Raw genomic sequence first — 11,617 nt, forward strand, 5'->3', positions numbered from 1 at the left:
ATTATATTTTGCTGTTTTAAAAATGAGTTATTCTTACAATCTCATATAGCACAAGTAAACTTAGCAGTTACTGTCGGTAGCGTAGCCTAGTCATTAAAGCGTCGGTCTTTCGTTCGTTAGGTCCCGGGTTCGAATCCCACTAAATCGTGTGCGTTCGGTTGATATTTATAGCGTTTTTTCCCTAAATTAAAAATTTCTACTCGGTTAGAAATTAATTTCATCACAAATCTGATTGATTTCCGCATCATCAAAGAAAAAAAAAACTACTAAAATTGAGTAAGTCTTTTTTTTTAATTTAGTTGAAATTTCTATACATGCCTTTGTATATATTGGAAATTTTAATATATGGCCATATATAATTCACTTTTACCGGACAATTAAATCACCATTTGATAAATTCAATTATTCCTATTCTATCCAATCAAATATAACAATAATAATAATAATAATAATAATAGTAGAAATCCTCGTGTCTGGCGTCAGACATTTTTAAGCTTTATTGTCGGCCTTTTTTCGGCCATTTTTAGGCCTAACGAGTTTCGGCCAAATTTCGGCCTTTTTTCGGCCTAACGAGTTTCGGCCTCGTGTTCACTACCTAGGCCTTTTTTCGGCCAATTTTCGGCCGAGAATAAAAATTACTTTTAGAATATTTTCACCCGGGAAAAATATTATTTAAATTTTTAGTACAAATAAATTTTTTTTTAAATAAAAATATGCATTAAACTTCCAAATCAAAAATTAGTATAAGTAACCATTGTAGTAATAAACTGATTAATAATTTTTAAAAATATATTTGTATATTTCTGAATCGAATAAAATAACATCCTGATTCAAAAAATGCGCCATACTCAATCTAAGTCGGTATCATCCTGAGTCAATATTATCGGCCTCAAACCAAGAGGAAAAAATTCTTGGGAGAAATAAATATGCATCTTGTTTGAAAGCAAAAAATTCGTCTTTTAAAATTAAAATTCTTGAAAGAACAATTTTTACTCTCCATTGAAGAGTAATAATTTATTTATTCAAGACTGAAATTTTTTTGAATTGAGAAGTTTAGATGTTTCGAAACAAGAATAATATTTTGAAGAAAATAATTTACTTAAACCAAGTTAATTTTTTTTTCTGTGTACAATTATATAATTTCCTTTGTAATCAATTATTGCATTAATTAGTATTTAGTGTATTTTGATATTTGTGCGACACTATCTTCATTATATTACTTGTCTAAGTATCATTATTTGTGAACAATACTTTTAATATTAAATCACTGTGTTGCATAATTATTATTCGTTTATAGTTTAAATAAAATCAAGAGATATTAATATTGAGACCAATACTCGGGATAGCGCCCAAGCTTGTAATAAATTAAAATAAATAAGATTTTAAGGTAAAATGACAATTTTTAACCACCTCTAAGCCAAGACCAGATGTACAACAACAATTTTAAACAAAATTTGTTTAAAATAAGATTTTACAACATGTCATAAACAACTCTACATTTAAATTTTTAAACCTTTTAACCTCGGCATCCTGTAATCCTATGCTATAAAAAAAAATTATCAACCTTAAATTCGGCACAAGCCAAAATACTTTGCTCAACATATGGTTTCAGCGATTTTGAACATTGACTAGAGATAGGATTCACGGGTTAGTCTTTACTAACTTTTTCGTTCACGTTCCAAGTGAACACACCAAAAGGAAAACAGAAAAAATTTGGAAAATCCAAAAGTGCACGACTCGTAATGCTCATATATTATGAAATAATAAATAACAATAAAAAAAATGGCGGGAAGTGCGAATAAATTTAAAATATATACAATTCTCTTTCATTAAAACTTGTCTTGTTTTTTATTATGTTATTATTTTTTTATAATTATAAAAGAACTTATTCAAAATATCTCGATTAATAACAAAAAAAAAATAAACGTAAATAAAAACAAAAATAAAAAAAAATTGAATTGAAAAAAAATTCAGGCCTACCAATTAGCAAAAAAAACAGCTGTTCTAGGACGGTAATGCACAAGCGCCCCTAGCGGAATAAATGTCCGTATAATGTATAGATATATCACCATCCATGTTAGTTTTACATAGATATATAGATATATAGTTATACAGCCTTTTTTATTCTTTCATTAATTGTAATTAAACGACACTGAGTTACCTAGCCATTTGCAATAGGAGACCTACAATTATTTCAAAGAATTTTTTTAAAAAAAATTTGATTCAATTACTGCATTTTTTCGCAAGTTATCGTGTATACGGGTTTCATACTTAACGGACAGGAAATTTTTTAAAACTATTTTTGATGTTTTTTCCGTTTTTATTCAACTAAATAAATTTTTGAAAACTATGGAATTAATCTCCATTAAATTTTCTTCAAAATAGTATGCAAACCATCTTAATTCCGTAAACTAACAAGGGTATAATAATTGATTAGTTACCGAAGTGAGGCGAAAAAAAATTTTTCGATCGTAAAGCACGAACGAGTCGTGCAATATCTATATAAAAAATTTTTAAAAATATTATGATCTTTTGAAAAATTTTATGTTACCATTGGCAGTTCCACCGTTAGATCTTCATATGCTCCCAGCCCGCATATTAAATGTTAATCCTACCATAAAACTAGTTCCTCTACCTTTATTTACCAATATTCAAAATAAGAAATTTTTTTTAATTTCTCTCTGACAATTCAATGCAATGTTTAAACAACTCTTTTTACTTAGTTAAAAATATCAAACTTAAATTCATAAGAAAAAAATGTCCGTTCGACACTCTTATACTTCAATTCTCCCTCTTTAATTTGAAAGGTTTGAAAGATTTATACAATAATTTTCCACTGTGTTATCGGTAATCGAAGCAAAAATGAAATTTTTGACTTTGAAAATTAACTACATGGCAACCAACAATCATACAGAAAATCACTAAGGGGTTTTAAAAATTTTAAACTATTCACTATAAGACGTGACTGTTCTTTACTGCTAAATACATTTCTTGTCGACACCAGAAGTTTTTTGAGAAAAATAATTTTTTTCAACAAAAACGCCTTATAGAGGATAGCCATAAGTAATTAATATTCTACTTTGAATTTCGGTATAATTGTTGGTTGCTAAGTAATTAATTCTCAATGTCAAAAATTTCATTTTTACATTTAATATCGATAACTCAGTAAAAAAGTATTGTACCAAACTCCTGAATTTATCACATCATAGAGGAAGAATTAACCTAAAAGACTTTTTAGGTGACATTTCTAAGAAAAAATTAATGTACACGGGAAAAAATGCTGGAGTAGAATTTACCACACCAAACTAGTAAAAATTTTACTACACTTTGTGGTCGCCGCAATGAGAACTGTAGTAACATAAGCCACAGTGTGCGTGATATTTTACTACTATAGGAGTTCTGCTTACTACTGTAATGTGGTAAAACTTTGTAGTTTCCACAACTACTCAATGTGGTATAAATACTTATTTTGTGGTTTTGGGAACCACACAATTTTATATGAATTGGTATCTGTTACTATTTTTGGAGGATACAATACCAGATTACTTGTACGATCTACTCCAATGTGTGGTAAAATGATCGAAAGAAGAAAATAACAGCGCCACCTACAACTTTTTCACTCCATTCTGTGGGTATCCTCAACTTGTGTCAGTGTATTTAATATTATAAATAATATTATAAAACATTATAAATTATAATATATATAATTAAAAATATTTATATATATAATTAAAAATCGCGGCGTGCAATTATAATATATATAATTTGAAATAAATATATATATATAAAAAATGTAATACAAAAAAATTTGTTCTGTATATTACCTGTCATTCTTCTTTTTGCTTACCTCACCTACAACTTCTTCTATTAAATTTTATTTCTATGCTCTTATCAGTGAATCGTGATTTTAATGCAATTTTTTAAATCATTGCTTATTGAGTATTTGTTATTTATTAGAATTATAACTTTTAAAACGATGTTTTTTATATTTTCTATTAATAAAAATTAATACTTAATTATTCTAAGTTTATGCTTATACGAGAATTTATAGATTACAAATATATTTTTAAAATTATCCTTATCAGGTATTGATAAAAAGTAGGCTTTTGAAAGTTGAGTCCTTATTATTTTAAGTTATTCATTAATAAATTCATTTTTATATCATTTTCATTTGATATACTGTAAGTCCGAAGAATCTAAGATTAATTTTTATATTTTTATAACGTTTTCAATATCATAAAAACTAATGATCGTTAACTAACAGATATTTAATTAATACATTACGAATAAAATATATTCTACTATGTTGTGGAGTAAAATGAACCACAGTGGTTATTTAATGCTAGTTCTTATTACTACTTACTGTAGTAAATGGTACTACAGGTTGTGTACCACAGTATACTATTAACTGTTACTAAACGTGTAGTTATCCTATATATTACTAGTCAGTGTAGTAAATAGAACTCCATTTGTAGTAAATTTAGCTACACATTTTTTTCCGTGTAAGCTGCAGAATTTCCGAAAGGTAGGAAAAAATTTTAAAATATATTTATCTGATTTTTTTACAATCACTCAAAAACTATTACTGCTCAAAGTGTTAGAGGTTGAGACCTAAAATTTTTTTTTAATGACGTATAATTATTTTGAGAATCGAATATTGTCTAATCGATGGAATTGGAGTCTTAAAGCTCGTTTTGCCGATGAAAATGATTAATTTTTAATTTTTGAGAGATATAACTTTGCTTGTAATGAAAAAATGTTTTATTACTTTTGATGAAACCAATTTGAAACTTTTTTTTTCATGCCAATTGTATTAAAAAAAAAATTTGTTTTTCAAAAATTGCTGTTTGTCTATTTCGTTTTGGTACTATTATTTTTTAATTATTTGATTTTGATATTATTTGATTTTGAATTTTATCGGAGTCGTGCTCCCAAAGTTCGTGACAAAAATTATTTTCTTACCTACAAATAATTTTTTTTTCTATGGGTCTATTGAGTACAAGCAGCAGGTACCTTCAGTTAAAGAAGGGTCATGGATCTTGCTGCTTACTTTTTCCCACTCCTCAACATTCTTCTGTATCTGATCACTCATTGGCTGATGGTTTTTAATTAATAACTAATTACAGCTACTGTATATACACACATATATATATATATATAGAATATAACGCACCGTTCTCCAATATAGCGTCCGCAATTCTACACCGATCTTAATGAAACTTAGTATACTTATTCTATGGACGATTACCTTGGATGAGTTCGAAGATGAGCCAATTCGGCTAATAAGTTTAGAGGCTATGGTTAATTAAAATTGTGTAAAGTTTTCAAAAAAAAATTTGTTTGCCGCTTTAACTGGATGTAACTTCTAAACGGAAAGAGATAGCTTATTTTCGTTTGTTCTTTGTGAAAGCTCGTTCGATTGCCTACAATTTTGATTATACAGCTCATTGATTTGACCATTTTTTCTAATAGACAAATGGTTTTGAATATTTACAAAATATTATAAAAACTAATTTTATGCAGGTTTGAACTTTGATTATAGCCACAATTTTAAACCGATCACCTTGAAACTTAGTATGCGTATTTTGTGGGTGACTACCTTGTTCGAGTTTGATAATGAGCTCAATCAGTCGATTAGTTTAGAAGTTATAGCATTTCAAAATTTTCAAAATGTCCAAAATTCATATTTTTACTTATTCTTTCTTCAATATCTTTTGAATGTGATAACTTATCGACTTTAGATCAAATTTATCCGAAAGCTCTTCAAATAAGCTTTAATTTTCATGCCTATATATGTGCCTAGACCACTGAAATTACTTATTTTACCATTTATTTAAGGAAATTTTGCTATTGCATTATTTCTCCTACTTCTTACTAAATTCATGGAACTACATAAATTCATATTATCGCAGTGTGACACTTATAAAATCCAAACATCTCAATTCAGTGGGCATATTCAATTTTGTTTTATTGACAGTGTATAAATGATATGATATATCAATAACAAGATTAACATTAGTTATGATGATAATATTCTTTATATCTACTCGTCGTTTGATATTCTAATAGGCTTTTTATTTCAAATATTAGTACTTATTTCAAGTATGACACTTTGATTTATCACAATCGAATTTTAATCTTAAAATATTTGATTAGTAGATTTTATTGAAAGCAAATTATCGCCTTTGTCCTTATAGTAAAATTTTCGAGCATTAAAACCATAATCTATCATAATTTTTCGAATAGGGTCCGGAATACCATTGGTCCGATAGTTTGAATATATGCATAGGTATCTTTAAATAACATCAAATCAAAACATATAGTGCATTATCATCAAAAATGCTTCTGAAGCTTATTTAGTTAGCTTCAATTTTTGGCATTATACTTATAATTTTTTGATTTTTTTGTTTTATCATCTCGAGAATTTTTAAGAAAATGTCAAAAAAAATTTTATTTCATTATCAACTTTTATTTGAACAGTGAAAAAAATTAATTATGAGAAATCTACTTCCATTTCGGCTGCCGAATGGCCTTTTTTTCATACGGGCATGTTTAAAAATATATGGCTTTCACCTTATACATTCTGTATAATACTGTAACGGGGTAAATTTAATAAATTATAATAATTTAAAATTTGAGTTTGAATAAAAATTCCCGCGGTTGGTCAATGACCCAATAACCGATAGACCCCGTGATCTAGTTTATCGACTTGTCACCGGGAGCGCCAATTTTGGAGGCTCGTCCTCCAGAACCAATTAGAATTAATCAAATGGGGATACACACGATAATTGCCGAAAGGTCACGAACTGACACTTTTATTAGTGCGTGCACAAGGTGGAAAAGACACAGTTGGACGGACCAGCGTTGCGATCAGACGCAACCCAGAAAATTCAGGTAATTATATATATTCTGGAGAGGTACTCGTGGAACCTTCTATAAGCACTAATTCAATTAATAATAAATCGTGTATCCGGCCGATAGCCGATGCACTGCAATTATAATTACTTATTTGTATTGAACTATCCACAGATACCTATATAAATTGAGGCGAGATAAAGTTGAGGAGAAAAAAAATCATTGGGAAAAGAACGTGTCAGCGGAAATCGGCAGAAGGGCTGGAGAAACAAAGGAAGCCACGAGCAATTGAATAAAGGAAAGAATATTACAAAGAGGTAAATAAATCGTCGGCCGGTTGCCACAAATTATTACTCTATTAATTAATTAATAATTAAGAGATTCGTGGGTAGTCGCCGATTCCGATTTGATTAAAATAAATTACGAATTCTCGGCAAGAAGGCCAGAATTCAAAGTTTAATTTACACGCGGTCCGTTGGATAAATTCTCGGCAAGAAAGCCAGAATTTATTAACAATTAAAATTAAAATAAAAGTCAAATTTCTCGGCAAGAGGGCCAGAAATTTTTAATAATAAAATCTAGTTATTAAGGAAAATTAATAGTAATTTAATAATTTTATTTAATAAGAATATTATACAATTATAAAATTCAAAAGACTGAAAGAAAGTAAAAGTGTTGTGAATTAGTGATAAAAGGATAAATAAAAATAAGTAATAAAATTTATCAGTAAGTTGATGTCAGTCATAATTGTAAAAATAAAATTGTTGATGCAAATAGAGGAAGATAGCGTCTGTCGCGGGCAGCAGTTTTTCGGTGTCAGTAAATTCACACTCAACAACTTGATATTTGAAAAACTGAAAGTATAAAAGTATAAAATAATAAAATTTACAGTCGGGAAATTTTGAGGAAAGAAATGAAAATTATTGTCGTGGAAAATTTTGAGTATGAAAATTTTGAAAGAAATAAATTTATTATTGTGGAAATTTTACAGAATAAAATCATAGTTATGAAAATCTAAGTAAAAGTTTCGGAACAAATAAAATTTGAGATTAATTAAAAGCGTGGATAAAATTAATCGGTAAAATAATAAATTGGAAAACGTGTGTGAGTGTGATACAGTCCTGGGGACTCGAATGTAAAGCGTGTGTGTGTGTGAGAGAAAATTTAAGTTTCCTGGGGAAACGGTTTTAAATAATAGATCCTGGGGATCTGGCAAGTTGCCAATTTGTTTTATATAAAATTTTGATCCAGGGGATCAGGCCGGTGGCCATTGTCGTAAAAGTCCAGGGGACTATATTATATTTTATATGATCCAGGGGATCAGGCCGGTGGCCAATTTAATATAAGAGTCCAGGGGACCAAATTTTAGTTAATTAATTGTAAGAATAAGAAGTCCGGTGGACGATTTTGTTAAAAATAATTATAAGGAACATAAGCCCGGTGGGCATAATTGTGAATTGTTAAATAAAAGTGAAACTTATATTGATGTAAAATTGAGTATTAAATAAATTTAATTCCTCAATCTCCTCACTCTTATATTTTTTAACGACCCTGATTTCTATTATAACATCTCCGGTTCTGGAAGGCCGAGTCTTATCTTCCAGTGGCGCCCTTATTAAAATCAATTAATAAAGGGGCCAAACTTGGCAAGGTTGAGAAATACCCTGTTATATTGGCGCCCAACTTTTGAAAAACCTAGAGATTTATAAGAGTGAGAATTGAGGAATTAAATTACGAAAAAGATTAGTAAAAAAAAGTTAAAACAAAGAGCTTAAAATTTAATCTATAAAATCAATTAAAATTAAGTTAGTTAAATAAGTACAAAATAAAAACTACCAGATTTGAACATTAAATTTTGTGTTGTTGAAAACGAATCGTTGGACAAATATTCACCGGATGTTCCGTTAATAATTAAGCCATTAGAAAATTATTTTGATAATTCATAATTACTGAATAGAAAAGTGAAGCTGACATCATACTGACATCTCACATTAAGAAAGCTGACATCATACTTTGGATTAAAGATAAAAATTAAAGATTTTGCTAGTAACAGACAAACAAAAACTGACATCATTTTACTTAAAATTTAATACTTAAATTTAATCTACAAAATAAAAGTAAAATGAAATAGCAAAATGCTTAACGGAAATAACAACATCGACACAACAAGGGAAACTTGGATAAATCCGGAGTTAAGAAGACTTTCGGCCGGTAGAGGTCAAAATCGCTGGAACGGTATACAAAATCCAGGTTCATCATCAGCAACACCACCGGTACCAACGATATCAATAACTACAAACACTACGAACGTGATAATAACGACAACTAGCAGCTGTTATACATCAGCTCCTTCGATGATTAATACAACAGTTTCATACGCCGCAAATGGGTCGGGGGGAAACCCACTCAATTTGCCAGCAGGAAACAGTGGAAATTTTGAAAACGCCACGACTGGGTCGGGCGGTATACCACCCACGTCGTCGACCGGAGTTGGAGGTAATTGGGATAACGCTACTGGGTCGGGGGGTAACCCACTCAGTCTACCAGCAGAAGATGGACATCATGTGAACAACACACCCGGTCGGGAGGAGATACCACCGGATATGCGTGCCATATTTGATCGCATGGACGAAAGCTCAAGAGAATTCCGTCAAATGACAAGAACACAGCGAGCCATTAATGAAGAAAACTCAGCATCAATAGATGAACTGTCCAGAATGTTGAATGAAATGATGACAGCACATAGAGAAGTACATCAACAGACTCAATGCACCTGATAACTCGTGGCGTTCATACTCGCCAGTAGATGGGAGAGCAGCTGAACTCCAGTTTGGTTCAACCGTTGCCCCGATGGGTCAAGGTTTGGGCAGGGGGGTGTGTCCAGCTAAAATAAGAAATCAGCAGCATCGTCAGCAACTGCAGTATCAGCGAACCCAACAGCAGGAACCCCAACTACATAATACAAACCAACAGTAAGTACCCCATCAAAACCAAAATCAACAACAGCAGCAGCCACGAGTTGATAACAATCTACAAAACCAACAGCACTTTCAGCCACGGATTGAAAACAATCATCAAAATCAACCTGGACAAACCCAACAACAAGTATCAGTTGCTGAGCAGTTAAATTATCTTCAAGAACAACTGCGTCAACTACAATTGGGTCAACAACAACAAACAACGGGTGGACAGAGCCAGATTCCAGTTGAAAATCACAATATCTATCCAAGGTTGAGGACAGAGGTAAGTTCTCATAGAGAACCTGCATTAATACAAAATTTTCAACAGAATCTCGGCAGGACTGTGTCACCTTTTGTAGAAGAGAGACGCTGGAAAGACATTATACAAAGTCTGAAAATGGGCAATATTTTCTATCCTCAAGAAAACTTAACAGTCGATGAATTTATATCCGCAGTGGAAGCTAGAGCAAACAGAGAGAACTGGTCGGAAAAAGAACTTCTCAGAGTCATGAGTTATGTTCTTCATGGTGCTTCAGCTCGGTGGTACGATTTAAATTACGATAACTGGTCCAGTTATCTACACTTTAAAACCGAGTTTCGCAAAGCTTTTGGTAGTCCAGCAACCGATCATCAAATCATAATGGATATCAGTAAGATGAGAATGAATAAAGGAGACAACGTCACTGAGTTCGTTTTGAAAATACAACAAAAATATCAGTCTATGAAAATTCCGCCTCCAGTAGAAGACCAGGTGGCGTGTATTCGGAATCATTTGACAGATGAACTCAGGACGTTGGTTTTCGCGAGACAGGTTTCCACCTACGAGGGCTTGTTAAACGCATTACACGAAGCCACAAGATGTATTGAAGAGGCTCAACAGCTGATAGTGACTCCAATAACGGCCAAATTTCAAGACAAATCTCGATTTGGATTGCTGCAATCATCTAACAGAGAAACTGCTTACGAGGATGAAAACCGGGAATACACACGCTGTAATCTTATGGAACCAAGCTCGCAAGCTGACTACAACAACAAATATGGCGTCCAGAACAATAACAATAATAACAACTATAATCGAGCACAGTATCAATACAGACAACCAACAGGATTCCGATCACGTGTGAACCAGTCTCCGAGATCACCAGGATTTAATCAAGCTCCAATTTTTGTGCCAAGAAGCAATAAATCATGCTTCAACTGTGGTATGGTGGGACACAATTTTGAAATCTGTGAAAATCCGCGTCAAGTAGTATGTAACTTGTGTTTTGGTATCGGACACACTCGAGAAAATTGCGAGCTGATTAAATTCACCGAAGACAGTCAAACTGCTGGTGGAAGTAGAGAAAGTCCTAAAACACAATCGGAGAGGATCGGTCAAGCTCGAAAAAACGAATAACACCTGATCTGAAGTCCCCGTCGGATCAGGTGATTTTCGAAACAACAAAGGGGTTAATAAATTATAAAATTGACAATTGTAACAACTCAGATACCAGCTCAGTGAACCAGTCTGAGGATTCGCCGGCAGGCGAGGTGAAGCCGCGAAACTCCAGACCTGGCAGGCTCAAGTCCAACGAAGCTGAAAGTTTAGATTTAATAATTTTATAAGTCCGCGAATAGCCGAGCTCCGCAATGATTCGTGAAAATCCCGGGTCGAAAATTAGATCTGTTTTAAAATAAATGATAAATTCAAATATTTTTCCTTTAATTCAAGTTTATAAATCGTATTTATTTTATATAAGAATTTAATCTGTTTTTGTCCGTATTATTCCTTATCCAGGCTAATATCAGACTTATTTTCGTAG

The 11,617-nt window shown here is 31.5% G+C and overlaps 1 protein-coding gene across 1 annotated transcript in view; it reads left to right on the plus strand.

Annotated features, from left to right (window-relative positions):
• Positions 1-6,851: 6,851 nt before the first annotated feature.
• Positions 6,852-11,617, plus strand: part of LOC130673370 (olfactomedin-like protein 2A) — a 7,917-nt gene continuing 3,151 nt past the window's right edge. The window contains exons 1-2 of the mRNA XM_057478358.1: positions 6,852-6,894; positions 7,030-7,172. The gene's annotated coding sequence lies outside the window, so the exon portion shown is untranslated. The remainder of the gene's footprint in view (positions 6,895-7,029; positions 7,173-11,617) is intronic.

Source organism: Microplitis mediator, chromosome 8 (genome assembly GCF_029852145.1).
Source record: "Microplitis mediator isolate UGA2020A chromosome 8, iyMicMedi2.1, whole genome shotgun sequence".
NCBI lineage: Eukaryota > Metazoa > Arthropoda > Insecta > Hymenoptera > Braconidae > Microplitis > Microplitis mediator.